We start from the raw sequence: 19,640 nt of genomic DNA, 5'->3' as shown, positions 1-19,640 counted from the left end.
GCAATTTGCTCCAATAGGGAGCAACTTAAAGGAATTGTGATGGGGGGGGGGAAATGCTTTCGGCTCAGCTGCTTTAGTGTCTCTCTAGGTGGCCGCGGCGGTGAACACAAAAACATGAACACTACTAAGGTTTTCAGTATTTCAATCCCATCACCTTTCCCCTCCAGTGCTGAGTTGAGCCTGCGGCGGTGTTGTGCGTGATGCCGTGTACGGACGGTCCGGGTCATACGGTCGCCCTTCAATGCCAGGGTCACCAGATGGTCCAACCACATGGAGCTGGCTTCCTCGTTATGTAGCATCACTCTGCTCCTCCAGGACTTTGCTCTTTTAGCCTGAGTTGGTCCTGGAAGGTCGCAACTGATCACAAATGTTGACTAACTTGTCTTTTTTTTGTGTTTTTTGTCCTTTTTTTTTTTTTTTTAAACTCCAAACGATGCCAAACATGGAGGAAATGGATCACAAGCTGAAATGGTGTTAAGGTCCATGCAACCTTGGTTGGTAGGATGGTTGAAGTAAAGTATGGCCAACAAGACTGATGTCAGCAAGATCATCATCTAAAAATGACCACTTTCTTACGTTTTTTTTTTTTTTTGGACCATCACAATTTTATTGATTGAAATAGCGTTAGCTTTCAGTAAATATGACTTTTGCTGCTAATTCACGACATGACCACCATTTTCGGTTCTTCACAACCAGTGCAATGCTGTGAAATTGTGTTGAGCATAATAATGTGGAATGGTGCGTTTTAAGTTTTAATAAAAAATAAAATAAAATAAATATTGTTATTATTGGGAAGTTTGTTCAATGACACTGAAATTGTCCTCTAAAAGTTGATGACTTGAAAATTATGATTTTATTTCTTCTGGTTTGGGGAGTTTTATGTCATTTTTGAGCGCTAGTCTTGAACTTTTGATGAGCTGATAAACAGCCTATTAAATTTTTATTGTTATTTTCAATAAATGACTTTTTCAAAGTGCTTTTTGGATCACTCCCCATTTTTTCTTTTTTTTGTGAAAATACAATACACATAAATGTGTATAGTTTATTTCACTCTTCAATTTTCAATTAATGAACAATTAATTTACAGTATATTTACTGTACATTTTACAATTATGCATTGTAGGCAGGCTGAGCATAAATCAGGTGTCAAATAAGGCAGTGGTTGCCAAACTTTTTTTTTTTGACAGTTTTTTACAGTCAGGTAATTTGACCTGAAGTCATGCAACCCCGACTCCTGCACACTTAAACATAAAGTTTATTATTTTAATTAACATGAATATTGAAGGCAATTCATTCATTCATGAAGGAATTCATTTTGTAGTAATGTGTATTTTGCATGCTAACATTAGGATAGTTTGACATGAGCACTGATAGTTATCCTACCATTATCTTTTACCCCCCCCCCTTTTTTTTGCTTTTGTATATTGTAGCTCTACCTAAAACCTCATAATATCCAAATGTGCAAAAGTTATTTTTAACTGGTTTTAAGATTTTGATTTATTAGTGCAACAAATGATTAGTTTCCGTTCAAATCCCAAACTGTGCAACGGGGGCTTTCCTTTGATCTTCCATTACCCTTTCAGGTCTTCTTTCCCAGGCCTCTTGTGCTCGGTGATGACTGCTCCACCAGATGATGGTCTGAAGCGGCAGATGCGGCAAATGTCACTCTCGCCCGTGCCAACACTAATTTGTCCCATCCTTAAGCCCCCCCCCCCCCCCCCCCCCCCCCGTTTGATGGCTGGATCACCGGAATTGACAATAAAGTACAGCGGTGGACGGGTGTTAAATGTCAGAGGGGGAGGGGATGAGACGCGTGAGAAAGGAAAGTTGCAAAGCAGGGGACGAGGGAAGACGCCATGAGGAGATAAGAGGACGAAGGTACAAGTGTGTGTCCAAGTGGGTGACATTTGGGTCGGGCCCCAGACTGATACCACAGGCTCAGTATCCCCTTCAGGCTCTTTGTCAGCTGGTCTACAGCACCGAGGAGGGCTCGAATGTTCAATGATGAGCGCAAAAAGGCACAGGAGATTTAAAAAAAAAAAAAGGGCAGCTTGTGCTTGCAGAACACACAAAAAAACCAAATACTCCAAAATGTGTCTTCAGTCAAGGTAAAAGTGACGTTAAATGCTCATTTATCCTTTTCATTCATCATTTTTATGCAGTTTTTGCAGTTAATTTGTTCCAAACCCAACCACGAGAGCAGATGAAGTAGACTGTATGAGCCGGCACAGGATGCAACCTTTTATTATTATTATTTTTTTTTCTACAAAAACTTTTTTGTTCTGTTTTCTCATGGCAACTTAAAATTTTTTTTTAAATATTTCAAATCTACCCCACTAAAATGACAAATTTTTTCTTGTTAGAATACAACTTTTTCTCTAAGTATTTTGACTTTATTCTCGTGATATGACAGCTGTTTTATGCTTGAAATTTTCCACTTTTCAGTTTTCTTGTTCAATTATATGCGGTGGGCTGATAAAAAAACAGCCACAAATGGCCCCCGGGGACCCCACATTGGGCGCCCCTGCATTATCTGAGTTTGGTAACAGTAATGGTAATAGTTTTATATCATTTGAACATGCATCAGATTACAATTGAATGCATCAAATAATCAGTTCACAGTGCCACATGTCCAAAAGGAGTAGGAAGAAGCAAAACTTATTAAATCCTATCCCTCCATCTGGTACTTTTACAATCAGTAACTGTTACATTTGTTCACTTCCTGCTTTCCTAATATCGTTTAAGTTTTTTTTTTTTGGAGTGTATAGTGCCACAAACAGGTCACGTCTATATACTATGTAGTTTTGCATTGTTGTTGTGCTTCCATGTGCAGGAATATTTCCTGATATAATCCCGTGTTCCCCGAAACATTTTAATTTCTTCCCCCAGAGTCATGTGGCAGAAAACTATTTTTTTTATTTTTTTTTATTTGTTTTTATTTTGTTTAATTTATTTTTATTTTTTATTTTTTATTTTTTATTTTTTATTTTTTATTTTTTATTTTTTATTTTTTATTTTTTATTTTTTATTTTTTATTTTTTATTTTTTATTTTTTATTTTTTATTTTTTATTTTTTATTTTTTATTTTTTATTTTTTATTTTTTATTTTTTATTTTTTTATTTTTTGGACTGTATAACGCCACATACAGGTCACCCTATGCACGACGTAGTTTTGCATTGTTTTTGTGCTTCCATGTGCAGTAATATTTCCTGATATAATCCCCTGTTCCCCAAAACGTTTTCATTTCTTCCCCAGGGTCCAACTCATGTGGCAGAAAACTGAATTTACAATGACATGTGATGTCTGAATTAGCGCGTCCTCCACCAAAATCCGATCAGCGCTGATTTCCATTAGTGGCGTTACTGCGGCAGTGTCACATACTGTAAATCCTAAACATGATGTACCATCACGACTTCCTAGAGACATCTTACTGTAAGTCATTTCACGTATCGCTACAAGGTCACTGTGAGATTGTATGGTCCCATTTTTTATAAAACATAAAATATGACTTTGCTAGAGGAACAATAAAATATATATTTGAATGATGCATGCGTAGAATGGATAGAAATTTTGGGCCTTCCTCATTCAGTATGTAAAAATGTCTCCAAACTTTTGACAGGTAATGATAATGTTTTTCTTCTTATTATTTACTCATTTCATCCTGTCGGGCATGGTTTGTAATCAAATGGCGGTTTGTCGGTTGGGTTCTTGTCTGGCGTCCAGGTCCTTCCTGTCTGTTTAGCGCCTCCACAAGGGCCATTGTGATGCTAATGAAATGCGCCTCTCTCTGCGTGTCTGCATGTGTCACCTTTTGCTCGTCGGCTTGTCCATCTGCACGCTCTTTCGGGAAGCGGCCCCGTGCCATTTTGTGCCGCAGGAGGTTGAGCGCGCCGGCGGGCCTTCTGTCCTCTGAGGTATCTGTTGATAGACGGGCTTTCATTCGTCAAGCTTGAGCTGCACTGAGGTTTCCTGTCACCTCTCTGCCATTTGCAATTAGCGAGTATTCTTCTGTACGCTGTCAGGGATTATGATGCAATATCGTAGCAAGAGCCCTTTTGATTTTTATTGATCTTGATTCTTGTGGCGGGTGGGGCGGAATGTCCACAGCACGTCCTGGCAGTGTTTTACTCCTTGAGAAGAAGGCAAATCGGTAGGTTGGTTTCAATCGGTAAAACCCTCACTTTTGACTTCCGATCACTCCTTATCATGTTGGAAAACTGTGCTTCCCAATGTTGGAATTTCTCTTCACGTCTGTCAGAGACCGTATGTTGGTAAGGTGAGTAACGAATGTCGGTAGATATTTAGGTAGGAAGGACTATAGGCGTTCCAAGAGGTGTTCCGGGCATGCCCAGCCGGGAGAAGGCCCCGGGGCAGACCTATAGGACACGCTGGAGGGACTATGTCTCACAACTGGCCTGGGAACGCCTTGGTGTCCTCCCGGTGGAGCTGGAGGAGGAAAATGGATGGATGGATGGATGGACTATAGGCGTAGGTGCTTGTTGGAAGGAAAAACTGCTGACTCATTAGCTACACACTTGGCATGGATGACACGTGAGTGCATACTAACACACACACACACACAAGGTTAAATGGCACTTTGCAGCAGAGCCCTAAGGCCAAGTGGTGAGGTTGTGGCATTGCAGTTCTACCCACTCCTGGCCAATAGCTCGACACTTCTTCTCTGTGTGTGTGTGTTCGGTAGAACATCTGTCATGACACCGTTATACAGCATGAGAGCGACGTGGGCACATGCATTATTCATCGTGCCACATGTACACTTCAGAGCCACACAGGCGTGTGATTCGGTGCGCACGTATAATGTGATTCTTTGTCCGCCTCGGACGAGCTGGTCCAGCTCCAAGGGCTGTTCCTTGGCTGTGGAGCCCAGATTAGTGGGCCCCTGGCTGGGCAGCCGTGGCAGAGAGAGCTGCCTCATCATCCAGGGGCTTCACAAAAAATAATTGTATGATGACATACGGTGATGTGAAAAGGTTTGCCCCCTTCCTGTTTGTCACATTTAAAGGAGACCTATTGCATTCATTTGAGTTCTGGGTCACTTAGTCACTTCTTTGGATGTTGTTGTGGGGTCTTTTGTGACCTTTTGCATGAGTCGTTGTTGTGCTCTTGGGATCGTTTTGGTTGGTAGGCCACTCCTGGGAAGGTTCACCAGTGTTCCATGTTTTTACCATTCATGGATACCCTTTAGAAATGACTCCTTAACCCTTCCACACTGATCCAATTAATCTCTTTAATCTCTTTTCCAATTAATCAGTTTTAGTTTCGTTTTATGCCACCAAACGTCCTAAAAATCACAACTTAATTCATTGTTTTGATTTGTTCATAATATTACAACTTTAAAAATAATTGAAATAACTTAAATATGTATTAGTTATATATATATATATATATATATATATATATATATATATATATATATATATATAGTATATATATATTTCAACTTTATCCAACTAAAATTATGTTATTTATCTATAGTATTATGACATTTAAGACATTTTCAAAAATAAAATTACAACTTTTTTGTTATTCATTCATTCATTCATTCATTCGCTACCGCTTTTCCTCACAAGGGTTGTGGGGGGGTGCTGGAGACTATCCCAGCTGTCTTCGGGCAAGAGGCGGGGTACACCCTGGACTGGTGGCCAGCCAATCACAGGGCACATACTACGTATAGACAAACACCATTCACACTCACATTCATACCTATGGACAATTTGGAGTCGCTAATTAACCTAGCATGTTTTTGGAATGTGGGAGGAAACCGGAGTACCCGGAGAAAACCCACACATGCACGGGGAGAACATGCAAACTCCACACAGAGATGGCCGAGGGTGGAATTGAACCTTGGTCTGTATTAGTTTTATATTTCAACTTATTTCAAATTATGTTATTTATATTCATAGTATTATGACATTTAAGACATTAAAAAAAATACAATTAGAACTTTTTTGTTATATTTTCTCTAAAATATTTTGACTTTCTTCTCGCAAAAATTCCTGCAGATTTTTCCAAGTTTTGCTGTTTTTGTTTCTTATTAAATTCTATTTTTAGAAGACTCCTGGGCGCACTTTGGACACCCCTGGATTATGCCGCAAATATGACGTGCTACACACAGTGTTAAAATATTAATTTTGCCACACCTCAAAGGGATCCTTTTTTCCTTTTGTCCCCTTTCAAAGGGACCTTTTACTCCCACACACTCACACGCAGTGGGAAATGATTTTCGGAGGCAGCAAAGAAGGGTCCCCCCCCCCCCCCCCTCTTCAAGCATCAAGTGATAAACTGTTGATTTATTTTTCATGTGTTTTCATGTGTTTTTGAATACCAACGTGCACGCGCACGAGAGCGCTCCGTAGGTGGTTCCGGTGGCGAGCCTCACTTGAGGAATTCCCAGGGAGAACTGACTCGGGACTGGCACCTGGACTGGATGACGACGTTTTTGGAGGGGGTCGTGAAGGCAGAGAGCGAGGGAGAGAGAGCGAGAAAGAGAGAGAGAGAGAGAGGGGTGGTTGGTGGTGGAGGGGTGGTCTCGCCAGGAGGAGACACTCCCTCCATGCGCAGGTTATCCACAGCAGCGCAACACGTCCAAACTAGCCTCGCTCACAGTGTTCCAGCCCGGACCACTTTGGAAGCACAGCCCGAGTCAACTTGAGCCTGGATTAGAGGACAGGAAGGAGAATGGAAGACCGGAAAGACCCCTGACGCGCGTCTTTTGCGCACCAAAGTGAGAAAGAGGATGCATCCAAAGGGTTCCAGTAAAGGAATGCTCCTGCAGGTGGGATAGATGCTCTGAGGATTGGATACATCCAGGAGAATCTGGACTTCCAGACCGGATCCGGGTTGTGAGGGAGCTCACATTTTGAAGGATTACCAGGAGGAGGAGTTTTTATTTTATTTTTGCTGCGAGCGTAGAGGTTTCATGTCGGAGAAGGTAAGTCCTGTTGCTTTTCCCGGAACCACACCAGCAGCAATCACGACCACAGCCTCTTCTGGTTCCTTCTGTTTATTGGCACTTTTAGTTCTTTGGAGGGGGTTGCGCAACACAAGTCGCCATCTACACAAACCCTGACTAAAGCTCCTTTTATAGAAACATAATGTTCCTTGGCGTCTGGGGAAGGATCGGTGCAGCCGAGTCAAGTGAGTGGATGACGGATATGACCGCGAGGGAGCGACAGGGGGCGCTATTTCAGCTCAAATGCACACTCGCTCAAAGCCACTTCAAGCACACGCACCCATTGGGCTCCAACACGGCAAATAACGCCTTTGCGGAGGTAATCATGCTCACTTTCATCCACAGCTTTGTTGTTTCTAATATTGTGACAGGTTGTCAGGGTCCAAATATTAGGAACAGCTGTCAGCATACGATTTGATGTTATTACGTTTGTATGGCTCCCTCAATCCAAGCCCTAATCAAGTCCCGGAGAGAAAGTGATGCCATATTCCTCAAGGTCACCTAACTAACCCCTGAGGTGGCCTGGCCAGACGCCATCACTCCGACATCAGCGGCGGTCTCTAGAGGCAGGGGTTGGCGGTCTGGCGCTCCCAGACCAATGGCTGTGAGGGAATCAGTGTGTGTGTGCTAGCGAGAGAGGGAGCGCCTCTCTGTTAAAGCGGAAGATTTAGCCTTGACTTGTAAAAATAAAAAATAATTACTTGGCACCAAAAACAACTTGTTGCATCAGAGGAGCGATATTCTTACACTTTTGACATCTAAAAAAAAACTGTAGCTTTGTTAGCTGAAGTGCTAGCATTACATTTTAACATCAAGCTAGCTAGCTAGCTGAAGAAAAAAACAAAAACAAATGATCAAACTTACAGCTACAATGGCTGTAGCTAACAGAGCTTCATTTATAGATGTTTTAAGATACTAACAAAGCCTATATATATATATATATATATATATATATATATATTTACTTTAGTTTTTTTCACAAAAACACACAAGGCTCACAGAGCTGGGGTGGGTTCACATCGAGACTGTTTCTGATACCAGCTATTCATTCTCTAAAAATACTGATACTTTTGATACTTCAGTCATTTTAGGTAATGTAATGTAATGTTTGACTGTTGAAACTATACACTATATGGAAATTGTGAGTAAAGTTTTCATTCTTATGGTAGTTCTACCTCAACTGTACTGCTAAACAAAGCTAACCCAGCTAGCTTGCACTAGCTAGTATTGCTGTTGACAAGCTCGTGCTCGGTGACAGGAGTTTCAATGTTGCCGATGTTTTCGGTTGTCGCCTTGACATTTTTTAATTCCGGGGGTGTGTGGGGGGGTCTGGTTAGTGTTTGTGAGGATGTGCCGCTATGAATTCTGAGGGAAGTATTTCCCCACATTAAGGTTCCTTTTCCTCACAGTATAGGCAGAGTTCACTGATGGATGATCGGTATCAAAATTAGCATAAATCCCTGATTGGAGCATTTCTATTGGAAAGTGCACAGCGTGTCGTCTCAGAAACCGTAACTTACCGTAAATCCTTTTGCCGACAATACAGCCGTTATAAAATAAAACTTCTTAACAGACGGATATATCTGGTCTTGTCCAACTTCTCCATCAAGGTTGCATCTTCATGTGTGGAATGAAAAAAAAAAAAACTATCAATGAAAAAACCAAAACATGTTTGGCCTCCAATAACAGCTTGTGCCATTTGTCGGTGACATTCCTCGGAACATCTTGGCATTCGCTTCCTGCCCGAGATGCTCCTTGCGTCATTCCTACGGTCCGTCTTGTATGTTTTTGTGTTTTTTAGCAAATGTGTGAAGTCCATCTGCGGTTGTCAGACTTGCAGCCTCCCTTCTGTGTCTTTGCCAAGAACTGTTTACTTCTCCCGCGCGGTGAATTATTTAGCTGCTGTGGTGACAGAACGCCGACAGGCCCGACTGTCGCACCTTTGCTTCATCTCGATGCCTTGACTTGTACACTCGCCTGTGGCTTGACTTTTAAACGCTACTGAAAAGTCAACTTTACCGACTTTGTCTTACCGCTTTGAACGCCAGTCCGCTTACCTCACATAACTTCCTGTTCATATTCTCCTTCTTCCCATAATGCTTTGACGAAAAAGAAAACTAGCTTTCAGCAAAAGTGTCATTCAGCTTCAGGTACCAACAAAGGAGGCAGGGCTCAAAGATCCGTTCAGTTCTGTGGCTAGAATAGGATCTGCTGGCCTAAAAACCATCGGGAGCACTGATTTACAATTTAATTTGTGGATTTGTTCTATGAAATTGGACTCTTTTATTCCCAACAGTTGATACAGTTGTACCTCGGTTAGCATCCGTCCTGGTTGGAGCTTTTTTTTTATCTAATCTGACAACATTTTTTTTCTCTTGCTTTTTTGTCATCTAATCTAATATAATAATAAATCTATATATATATATACATATATATATATATATATATATATATGTATATATATATATATAGATTTATTATTATATTAGATTTTTATAATAGTTTGTATATTCATTTTATATTTGACTGCAATTCATATATTGGAATATTAAACATTAAAAAACTATTAATTGAATAAAACAAGTAAACATTAAAATTAATGAAACATATATCACATTAATAAAAATATATTAAATATGTCATAATACTTCATAATTAAGTATTTATTTTTATTTATATTTTATCTGTATATTTATTTATTCATTCATTCATTCATTTTCTACTGCTTATCCTCATGAGGGTCGCGGGGGGTGCTGGAGCCTATCCCAGCTGTCTTCGGGCGTGAGGCGGGGTACACCCTGGACTGGTGGCCAGCCAATCACAGGGCACATATGTATAGACAAACAACCATTCACACTCACATTCTTACCTATGGACAATTTGGAGTCGCCAATTAACCTAGCATGTTTTTGGAATGTGGGAGGAAACCGGAGTACCTGGAGAAAACCCACACATGCACGGGGAGAACATGCAAACTCCACACAGATAGGGCAGAGGGTGGAATTGAACCCTGATCTCCTAGCTGTGAGGTCTGCGTGCTAACCACTAGACCACCGTGCAGCCTATATGTATTTATTTTTTCTTTAAAAACATTTTTTTTCTCTTGCTTTTTTGTCATCCTAACATGCTCACCCTAAAGATCAGGAACTGTATCAACAAAAAAAAACCTGTAAAGTCACATGACTAGGTAGACCAGCTTGATGCAAAACTCCAGTGTAGTGTTGCTTTCACCTTACACTCTGCTACTACTGCTAACATCTGCCATTCCAGCAGCGAGACTAATGGTAACGCTCCCCTCGTTCCTCGCTTGCCGTGCAGCATTCCGCCGTCTTGTCTGCACACCACCCTCAATCACCGGCTACAGCTCCCTGTGATCGATACGTCCTCATAACTCAGGACGGCTTCTGACCCTGACCACCGGTCCTTAGTACCCCCTGGAGAGGATGCTGACATGCACACACACACACTAAGCTGCATCATCATTGTCTGTAGTCCTGCTGTAGAGGTATTTATTAAACAATGAGGATGTCTTGGGTAGCTAAACACACCCATGTGTGTGAGGGCGTCTATTCCTGGTCTGACCTGGCTCTAATGATGTTTGCCTGGGCCGTCCTTCCATGGTGTCTGCATTGAAGCTCCTCTACGGAGGAGCCAACCCTAAGATGGAACTAGTGGTTTATGTGCGTTGAGGATAGACGTCAATGATGCATCATGACTGTCAGGTGCACAGCAGTCATGTTGACCTTAGTTAAACAGTGAGTAGTACAAGACGGATGAAAGCTACTGCATTCGATTTATCTCAGATAGATGAGGCTCCCCCGCTGCTGCGCTCACATTCAAAGCCGTCGTCTGCAGATTATTTGCGGTGTGTCGTGTTTGAAGTGACTATGCATTGTCATTACAGCATTGCAAAGACAACATGAATGGCGGCCCCCAGATTTTTGGACACAGTATGTGGTGCTGTAATGACCGTGTCATTGCTGTCAGATGATATATTTCTTTTTTATTTCAGGAACAATAAAAAGAAAAATGTTTTACAGCGAGACAGACATCACATACTGGATGTTAGTAATGTGCGATACCACTGATTTTGTTTACGATTTGACAGTGAGTAAAATTCAGGCTGGTATTGGCGATACCGATCCGACACCGGTACTTGGTGCAAATTCACCAGCTGTCTGGTAAATGTTAAAAAGTTGTGTATTTCATGGTAATGGTTTTATTTCATTTGAACATGCATCAGATTACAATTGAGTGCATCCCATAATCAGTTCACAGTTCCACATGTCCAAAAGGAGTAGGAAGAAGCAAAGCTTATTAAATCCTACCCCTCCATCTGGTACTTTTACAATCAGTAACTGTTACATTTGTTCACTTCCTGCTTTCCTAATGTAGTATAAGTATTTTATTTATTTACATTTATTAATTTCAAATTGTATTTATTTATTTATTTATTTATTTAAATTTATTTTATTTTATTTATGTCACATACCGTAGTACGAGGTGATACAATGACATTTGTTCACTTCCTGCTTTCCTAATATAGTTTAAGTATTTTATTTTTTAAATTAATTTTCTTTTTTTATTTATTACTTTTTTTAATTATTATAAAAACATATTTTATAAAATAAATATGGCCATCCAATGACATAATGTGTACCATAGTAAGTGTCAATATAGTGATATGTATAGCACATCATGACTGGTTCAAGACTCTTCATCCTTGTATTTAGCAAACATCAACTGCTTGTATTGTTTCTTGAATTGGCTCATCGTTGTGCATTGTTTGAGGTCCTTACTCAATCCATTCCATAGTTTGATTCCACATACTGAAATGCTATGGCTTTTTAACTTAGTCCTATAGTCCGTATTGGATTACATTTTTAGCCTTATGCATTATTTTAGCTGTTTGAAGATGAACTATATCAGCAAGTTTTAGTGTTTGCGATTTTAGAAATAAGGAGTTAGTATGTTCTCTGTAGGCGGCATTATGAATTATCCTTACTGGCCTTTTTTGCAGTACATTTAGCGAGTGAAGATTGCTTTTATAGTTATTAGCCCATATTTCCACACAAGCATAAGTAGCATAAATAGTGGGAGACCTGATTCAGGGGTTGTCTTTTGAAAAGAATGAGAATTTCATATTTAATACTTCGCTGTATTCTACACTGGTCACTTGGTGTGAGTGATGTTACTGTAATGTTGGCTGAGCATTGAGCCACATGGGCAGTTGTCCAGGGGGGGCACTGTGGGGAAAGAAATAAAACAGGAAATTTGTAATTCATTTCATAACCAATTAACCGCGATAAACGAGAGATTACTGTATTGTGTGCTAATTTTGGGAATGCACGAACGTCCTTTGGATGACTTGTTGAGTGCATGGATTGCAGATACAGGAAGCAGGCATGAAGAGGTGGAGTTGAGCTGTGATTTGTGGCATGCCTTGCTCGGCTACATCTATGCCACTGAGCGAGAGAGAGTGAGAGAGAAATACAAGCCCAACAATGTCATTGACTTGACTCCATTTTCTGAAGACAACATACTTGTAAGTGTCGCAAATATATGCAGGTATGCAAATATGTGCACACTTGCGAATGTAATTGACTATTGACTTCTTAACACAGCCTTAATGAACAGGATTGATTCCATCCGAGTGTTTGTGTCTGGAGGCTAAACGGTTGTCAGAGAAAAGTTGTATGCGTTTTTATTCTGTATTAAATGAACATTTGTCGTGCTCTCTTGCAGGTCACTTTCTTCTTGGCAACGTTTCACTTGGCCTGCAATCTTTTGATTGTCTCATCTCTTGTTTGAAATGAAGTAGAGTTGATCATTTTGGCCTGACACTGCAGTGCATTGCAGATATTTTATTCCCTGTTATCTTCTGTGACTTACTACGTGCATAAACAATCACCCGCTCATTATTGCAACGTGGCGTTTGGCCAAGATGTTTAATGAAATTATATCTTTGAAGTTTGGCCCGCTACGGCGTGATGCAACTCAATGAGGACACAATGTAACGCAACCTTGAAACAATGCAGCTGTGTCATAGTTCCGCATTTACTGCTGTGTAAATACCATCCATCCATTCATCCATTCGCATATCTGTTCTTCCCAGACTTCCCGGGTGGATCCGGAGGCATTCATAGTCTCTTCACTGTATCCTGGGTCTTCCCCGATGCCTTCTAGGAGGCATGCTGACCAGATGCATGAGTCTCTTCCCCTATGATGGTGCTCATTTCGGCCGCTAGTACTAGCGATCTTGTCCTTTCGGTCAAAGCTGATGTTTTTTGGCTTGGCTGTCTCCTCACTACAATGGACTGATGCAGAGTCTCCAACTTATCAAATCAAACTTTATTTGTAGAGCACTTTTCATGCATAAAATGTAGCACAAAGTGCTTTACATGTTAAAGAAGAAAAGGAAGAACAAAGACACACACACACACATAAGATGTTTTTGTTTTCCTGAGTACAGAGGAACCAGGTCAGGAAGCGCTGCCATCTGCGCTGGGGGCTGCACATGGCCCAGGCCAGAATGCCGCAACTCAGGGGGCCACCAAACAACAGGTAGGTAGGCAGAGGACCCATGGCGCTGCAGTGGGGCACCGCCACAGAGGTCTTGCTGTGAGGTCTGCGTGCTAACCACTCGACTGACGTGTAGCCCCCTACGGTGTATATATATACGTATATGTATAGTAATACTTCGTTTATAGTCATTGGTTTTATACCTGACTATGACAAGTCAAGTCTGATTCCTTATTTACAAATGTACTATGCTCCGGAGCATAAGAAAACATTTTAAACACATATTAGAGCCCTGTAGACACAATATAACACCCCTATAGTTACCTTTACACTCTTATTTGTAATAGACATAATAAGAGAAAATGGTAGTTAAGCTCATCGGCGTGATGGACCTATTCTACCTATGCTATGCTAACATCTACACAATTAAACAATACTTGCTTTCGTTGCCACTATGCTGGCATGCTTCCTACGTATATGCTCTCCTTCCACTTCCATTTCCTTCTTAATTAATCCTCGCTGCCCGACTTCTCATTTCCAAGCCCCCTCGCAATATCGCCATGACTGTTTACGGCTCCCACCAGCGTGTGTGTCTTTGTGTGTACGTACAGTAGAGTATATGCGGCCTATTGTTCATATCTGCCGGTGTTTACCATTGTTTTTTCTTTATGGAGGCGTATGATTGCGCGTGCTGTTAAAATATGAATGTGTGATCCTGTGTGTGTGCGTGCGTGCGCCCGTCCCTCCCCACCTGGCTGTCAGTAGCGCTTATTCGCTGACGGCGTTCACCAGCTGATAATTAAAGCTGAAGCGTGGAAAGATGGACGGCGGGGCGAGGAGGCGCGCAGCCGTGAAGTCGAGCGACGGGAGCGTCACTTTCATTCTGCTCGCTCGGCTCCTTCCTCCTCGTAGAGACACATAATTGTTATCCTGCCATCCTACCCCCCCCCCCCCACCACCCCCACCTTCGTCTCTTTTTTACTCCGCACCAGTAAAAAAAAAAAAAAAAAGAAAAGTCTGCATCCAAAGTGAATCCGCCCACCTCCGCTGGAAGAGAGCAGGGATGCTATTTCTGCTTCACATGCATCTTCATCCAGCTTCAGCACCAACTTCCAGCAACAACTTGAACAGACACAGGAGTGTCCAAACCTTTACACATTAGATACATTTCAAGAAAAAAAAATTCTGTTATAATAAAAAAATATTTATTTTTCCAAATACTAAAATTAAATTTTTTTGAAATTATCTAGATAATTTTTTTCTTGTAAAATTTCAACTTTGAATTTTAAAATTGACGACTTTGTTTCATTTTGTTTGTTTGTCACGGTATTATGACTTTATTTATAACTCAATGCTACTGGGACTCCAGCCAACCACAACAAGAGCCATTATCCACAAATGGAGTGGTGAACCTTCCCGGGAGTGACTGGCCAAACAAAATGACCCCAAGACCGCAGCTACGACTCATCCAAAAGGTCACAAAAGACCCCCCAAAACTTTGGGCCTCATAAAATTATAAGAATATGAATAATACTGGGCTGCACGGTGTTCGAGTGGTTAGCATGCAGGCCTCACAGCTAGGAGACCTGAGTTCAATTCCACCCTCGGCCATCTCTGTGAGGAGTTTACATGTTCTCCCCGTGCATGCGTGGGTTTTCTCCCACATTCCAAAAACATGCTAGGTTAATTGCCGACTCCAAATTGTCCATAGGTATGAATGTGAGTGTGAATGGTTGTTTGTCTATATGTGCCCTGTGATTGGCTGGCCACCAGTCCAGGGTGTACCCCGCCTCTCGCCCGAAGACAGCTGGGATAGGCTCCAGCACCCCCGCAACCCTCGTGAGGAAAAAGCGGTAGAAAATGAATGAATGAATGAAATGAATGTAACTTACCAGATATGTTTATTCCGGCGGCAACAAGTTCCCAAGCTGCTGCTTTTTTCTTCATATCGCTATATTTGTTTTTAGCTTTCTTTCAATCATTCATTTTCTACTGCTTATCCTCACGAGGGTCGAGGGGGTCTTTGGGCGAGAGGCTGGTGGCCAGCCAATCACAGGGCACATATAGACAAACAACCATTCACACTCGCATTCATACCTATGGACAATTTGGAATCTATTGGATTTTTTTATTTATGGAAGTTTGGAATGTGGGAATAAACTGGAGTACCCGGAGAAAACCCACGCATGCACAGGGAGAACATGCAAACTCCAGACAGAGGGTGGAATCGAACTTGGGTCTCCTAGCTGTGTGGCCTTTGTGTTCTGTTTTCTTGTTAAATAATATTTTTAGAATGTACCACGGGACACAAACGGCCCCCTGGTTGCACTTTGGACACCACTGATATGGACTCACTTGGGAGATTTCTTGTTCTAGTAACCAGTGTAGAATACTACATATTACGTGTCCTTGAATGCGTCTTCTGAATACCTGTATTTATATTTGACTTCATTTAGACATTTCCATGCTTGACTATGCTTCATTGAGGCCAAAAATGTCGTTCATATTCAGTCATTAAGCAACATGATTGACACATCAATCCATGTGGTATTTTAAAATGTGGTATTTTAAAACTCGGGTAGCATTCCAGTTGACCTAATGAACTTCTGGTCTGCATCGCAGGCAAATGAATCAAAGCTGCTTTCCGTTGTTCTCCAACGCCCACATCCCTCGAGCCCGCGGCGCTGATCCGATTCTGGCGATGGTGATTGAGCAGCGACGTGCCACGGCGTATTTAAGTAAGAGCGACTGCCCACGACGCCACGTCGTGTTCTCTCTTGCTAGATATTGGAGTCATTACTCTTCAAGAGGTTCCGGAGTGGCAGGGAAAATCAAGTTCCACTCCAGACGAGCGAGGACGATGACGGAGACGTAAACAGACCAGGGTACGACTCGGTTGGGTTTTAACGCAACACAATGGCGTAGTTTTTAGATTGGAAGCGATTGGAATGCCGACATATACTATATGATTTAGTGGACCAGCCTGGAAACATCTAGCTGGGGGAGTCTGGAGCAAAAAAAATCAATTGTTTCTTAGTGATACTTTAAGAAGGATGACATAATGGAGGAACTATTTCCTTTTTTCCGACGCAGATGAGCTCATGAGTTGTCTTGAAAAAAGTCCGGACGTCACATTTATTTAGTTCTAAGATAAAAAAACAAAGCAGACTGGGTAGAAAATAAAAGCGAGAACAGATTGAGGAGCAATTACGATGTGGCGTCGCGGAGCAGCGGAGGTGAACGGAGGCCAATCGGATTGAGAAAATGGAGGGCAAACTGAATGAGTCCGGAAATTGGGAGCAGGTGCGTCGGCGTCGTCTTCTTTCATGATGTCTCAGCATCTCGATGCAGCTCGGATCGCATCCTTCATTTGTTGTTTCGCACACCGACTGTTAGCTAAACCGTATCGCCGCGCTAGACAAACAGAAAAAGTCATTTTGAAGACTCGCTTTTCTCGCCTTGTCCTCCAGGGGGCGCTGTTATCACTCAGACGTCTGCGTCGCACTTGTCTGCTACGTGTCGGCCGTTCGGTGAATCAGAAGGCGAACGTGTCTTGTAATCGTTCACACGTTGTCGCCGACGCCTTAAGCGGGGCACATTGTCGCACAGCTGAGAATCGAATCTGCGCTGATAAGATGGCGGCGAGCAGATGGGAAAAAAAGGAAACGCGACACCCCTGCTTGATGAAGCAAATCATGGCTCTTGTCAGCTCTGGATAAAAACGTTCAAGGTTCACGGTTCTATGACAAAACATCCCAGGTAGCACAGGTCAAAGGTCATACTAGTTACCAGGTTGACGCAGCTCGCCGTCAGCGGCGACATTCTCGCCACACGAGCGCCTCTTAATCAGCGCGGTGTTAATCATGTTTGGCTCTGTTAATTAACGATGACATGACGAGACAGGGGAGGGGAACCGCACCCCCCATACCCCCCACCCCCCAAACTGCTGCCATCTCTGCTGACGATGTACGCTCGGCTTGCCGCTTCAGTCTGTCACGCCCACTCGCGAGTCATCTATTCCCTCAATGAGTCAAATTGCCCAAAACTGTCACTAATAATAGTCATTATCCCAAACACAAAAGGCCCAATTAGTCTAATCTTAACATCACAGTCTTTAACTCTTTTGCCTTTTGTCTGGATTTCTTCTCTTTGTGCCTCAAAAATGAGAGGAATGAGTCAAACGTTAGCAATGCTCGCATGCTACATTAGCAAAGCCTGGCGTCATTGTGTGAATGCTGAGATGCATTATTCTGTGCTCAGGTCCCACAACAGTTGTCTCCAATTGGATGGTTGCAGGTTCAATTCTCAGCCGGTGAAGTGATTTTAACACATTTTTTGAATGTGTTGTTGTTGACTAGAATGACTAAATGTGTATCAATGCCTCGAAAAAAAGAAGGTTGAGATGAGCCGGATGAGGTGGATCGGTATCTGGTCAGGATGGCTACCAGGCGCCTCCCTGGGGAGGTGTTGGTAATGGTAATGGTAATGGTAATGGTAATGGTAATGGTAATGGTTTTATTTGAACATGCATCAGAAAGGAGTAGGAAGAAGCAAAGCTTATTAAATCATACCCCTCCATTTGGTTCTTTTACAATCAGTAACTGTTAGATTTGTTCACTTCCTGCTTTCCATAATACATTTTTAAAAAAAAAAATTGAATTTTTGAATTTTTTGTCCCATACCAATGCCAAGTACAAGGTGATATGAGCATCCAATGACATAATGGGTACCATAGTAAGTGTCAATATAGTGATATATATAGCACATCATGACTGGTTCAAGACTCTTCATCCTTGTATTTAGCAAACATCAACTGCTTGTATTGTTTCTTGAATTGGCTCATCGTTGTGCATTGTTTGAGGTCCTTACTCAATCGGTGTTCGAGGTACGCCCGACAAGTCGGAGTCCTCTGGGAACACAGAAAACTCAACTGGTCTGGGAACGCCTCGGCAGCCGTTGGGAAGACCTGGATGAAGTAGCCAAGGAGAGGGAAGTCTTGGGTTGCTGTCAATGGACAATGGATGGATATATGGAGGGATGGATGGATGTAACGGAGGTCATGAAAAGCTGCAACTTCAAAAGCGGGAGTTTGAGTGCCTCATTGGTGTGTAAAACTACAGTAGCACATCATTGAATTACTGATTGCAGACTCTACATCACTCCATCGTGGTGAAGATGGAGCCAAGATGGAGCCAAGATGGAGCCAAAAGCTCTCAATTCACCAGTCTATCTATGTTCCTCACCCTGGTCGTGAGCTTTGGGTATTGACTGAGAGGACAAGATTGTGGATACAAGTGATGGTTTTCGATGTCGGGTGGATGTGGTCTCACTTGGAGAAACTCTGTGTAGAACCTCTACTTTAGCTACTTTACTTTAAATTGGCTTGAGCATCTGGTCAGGATGACTCCCTGGTGTTCAAGGTAGAAGGCCTCAGGGTTCATGCATGGATGGATGGATGGACGGAGGTCATGAAAAGCTGCAACTTCAAAAACGAGAGTTTGAGCGCCTCATTCGTCCATCAATTACTCATTAGACTTGACACTTGATGTACCAAACGCATTTTAAGCTGAATGTTTTTTTTTTATACATTCATTCATTTTCTACCGCTTACCCTCAGAAAGGTCGCGGCGGGGGTGCTGGAGCCTATCCCAGCTGTCTTCAGGCGAGAGGCGGGGTACACCTTGGACTGGTGGCCAGCCAATCACAGGGCACATATAGACAAACAACCATTCACACTCACATTCATACCTATGGACAATTTGGAGTCGCTAATTAACCTAGCATGTTTTTGGAATGTGGGAGGAAACCGGAGTACCCGGAGAAAACCCACATATGCAACGGGGAGAACAATTCCGAGTGTGGAATTGAACTCGGGTCTCCTAGCTGTGAGGCCTGCATTCTAACCACTCTTCACCGTGCAGCCTTTTTTTTTCATACAGTGTATATTTAATATGGTTTCATATTACTGCGCCATTATTCATATTTAATCTGGGAGTTGTTAGCCAAACAAGCAGCGACTAAGACGGAGCCAGCAATTAGTGGGAAAACAAACACGTCATTCCTTATTACATCGCGACCGCGTTTCTTTGCCAAATTGTACAAATTGGACTTTAAATCATTGATACAAAGAATATTAAATTGAAC

General features: G+C 42.1%; 1 protein-coding gene across 1 annotated transcript in view; it reads left to right on the top strand.

The window, feature by feature from the left end:
• The first annotated feature begins 6,587 nt into the window (after positions 1-6,587).
• The window catches only part of cacna1ib (calcium voltage-gated channel subunit alpha1 Ib), a 130,096-nt gene continuing 117,043 nt past the window's right edge, over positions 6,588-19,640 (top strand). Inside the window, exon 1 of the mRNA XM_078793552.1 lies at positions 6,588-6,953. The gene's annotated coding sequence lies outside the window, so the exon portion shown is untranslated. The remainder of the gene's footprint in view (positions 6,954-19,640) is intronic.

This window comes from Doryrhamphus excisus, linkage group LG9 (genome assembly GCF_037039965.1).
Source record: "Doryrhamphus excisus strain RoL-2023G ecotype Guam linkage group LG9, RoL_Dexc_Guam_v1.1, whole genome shotgun sequence".
Lineage (NCBI taxonomy): Eukaryota > Metazoa > Chordata > Actinopteri > Syngnathiformes > Syngnathidae > Doryrhamphus > Doryrhamphus excisus.
This window is presented reverse-complemented; position numbering and strand designations above follow the sequence as displayed.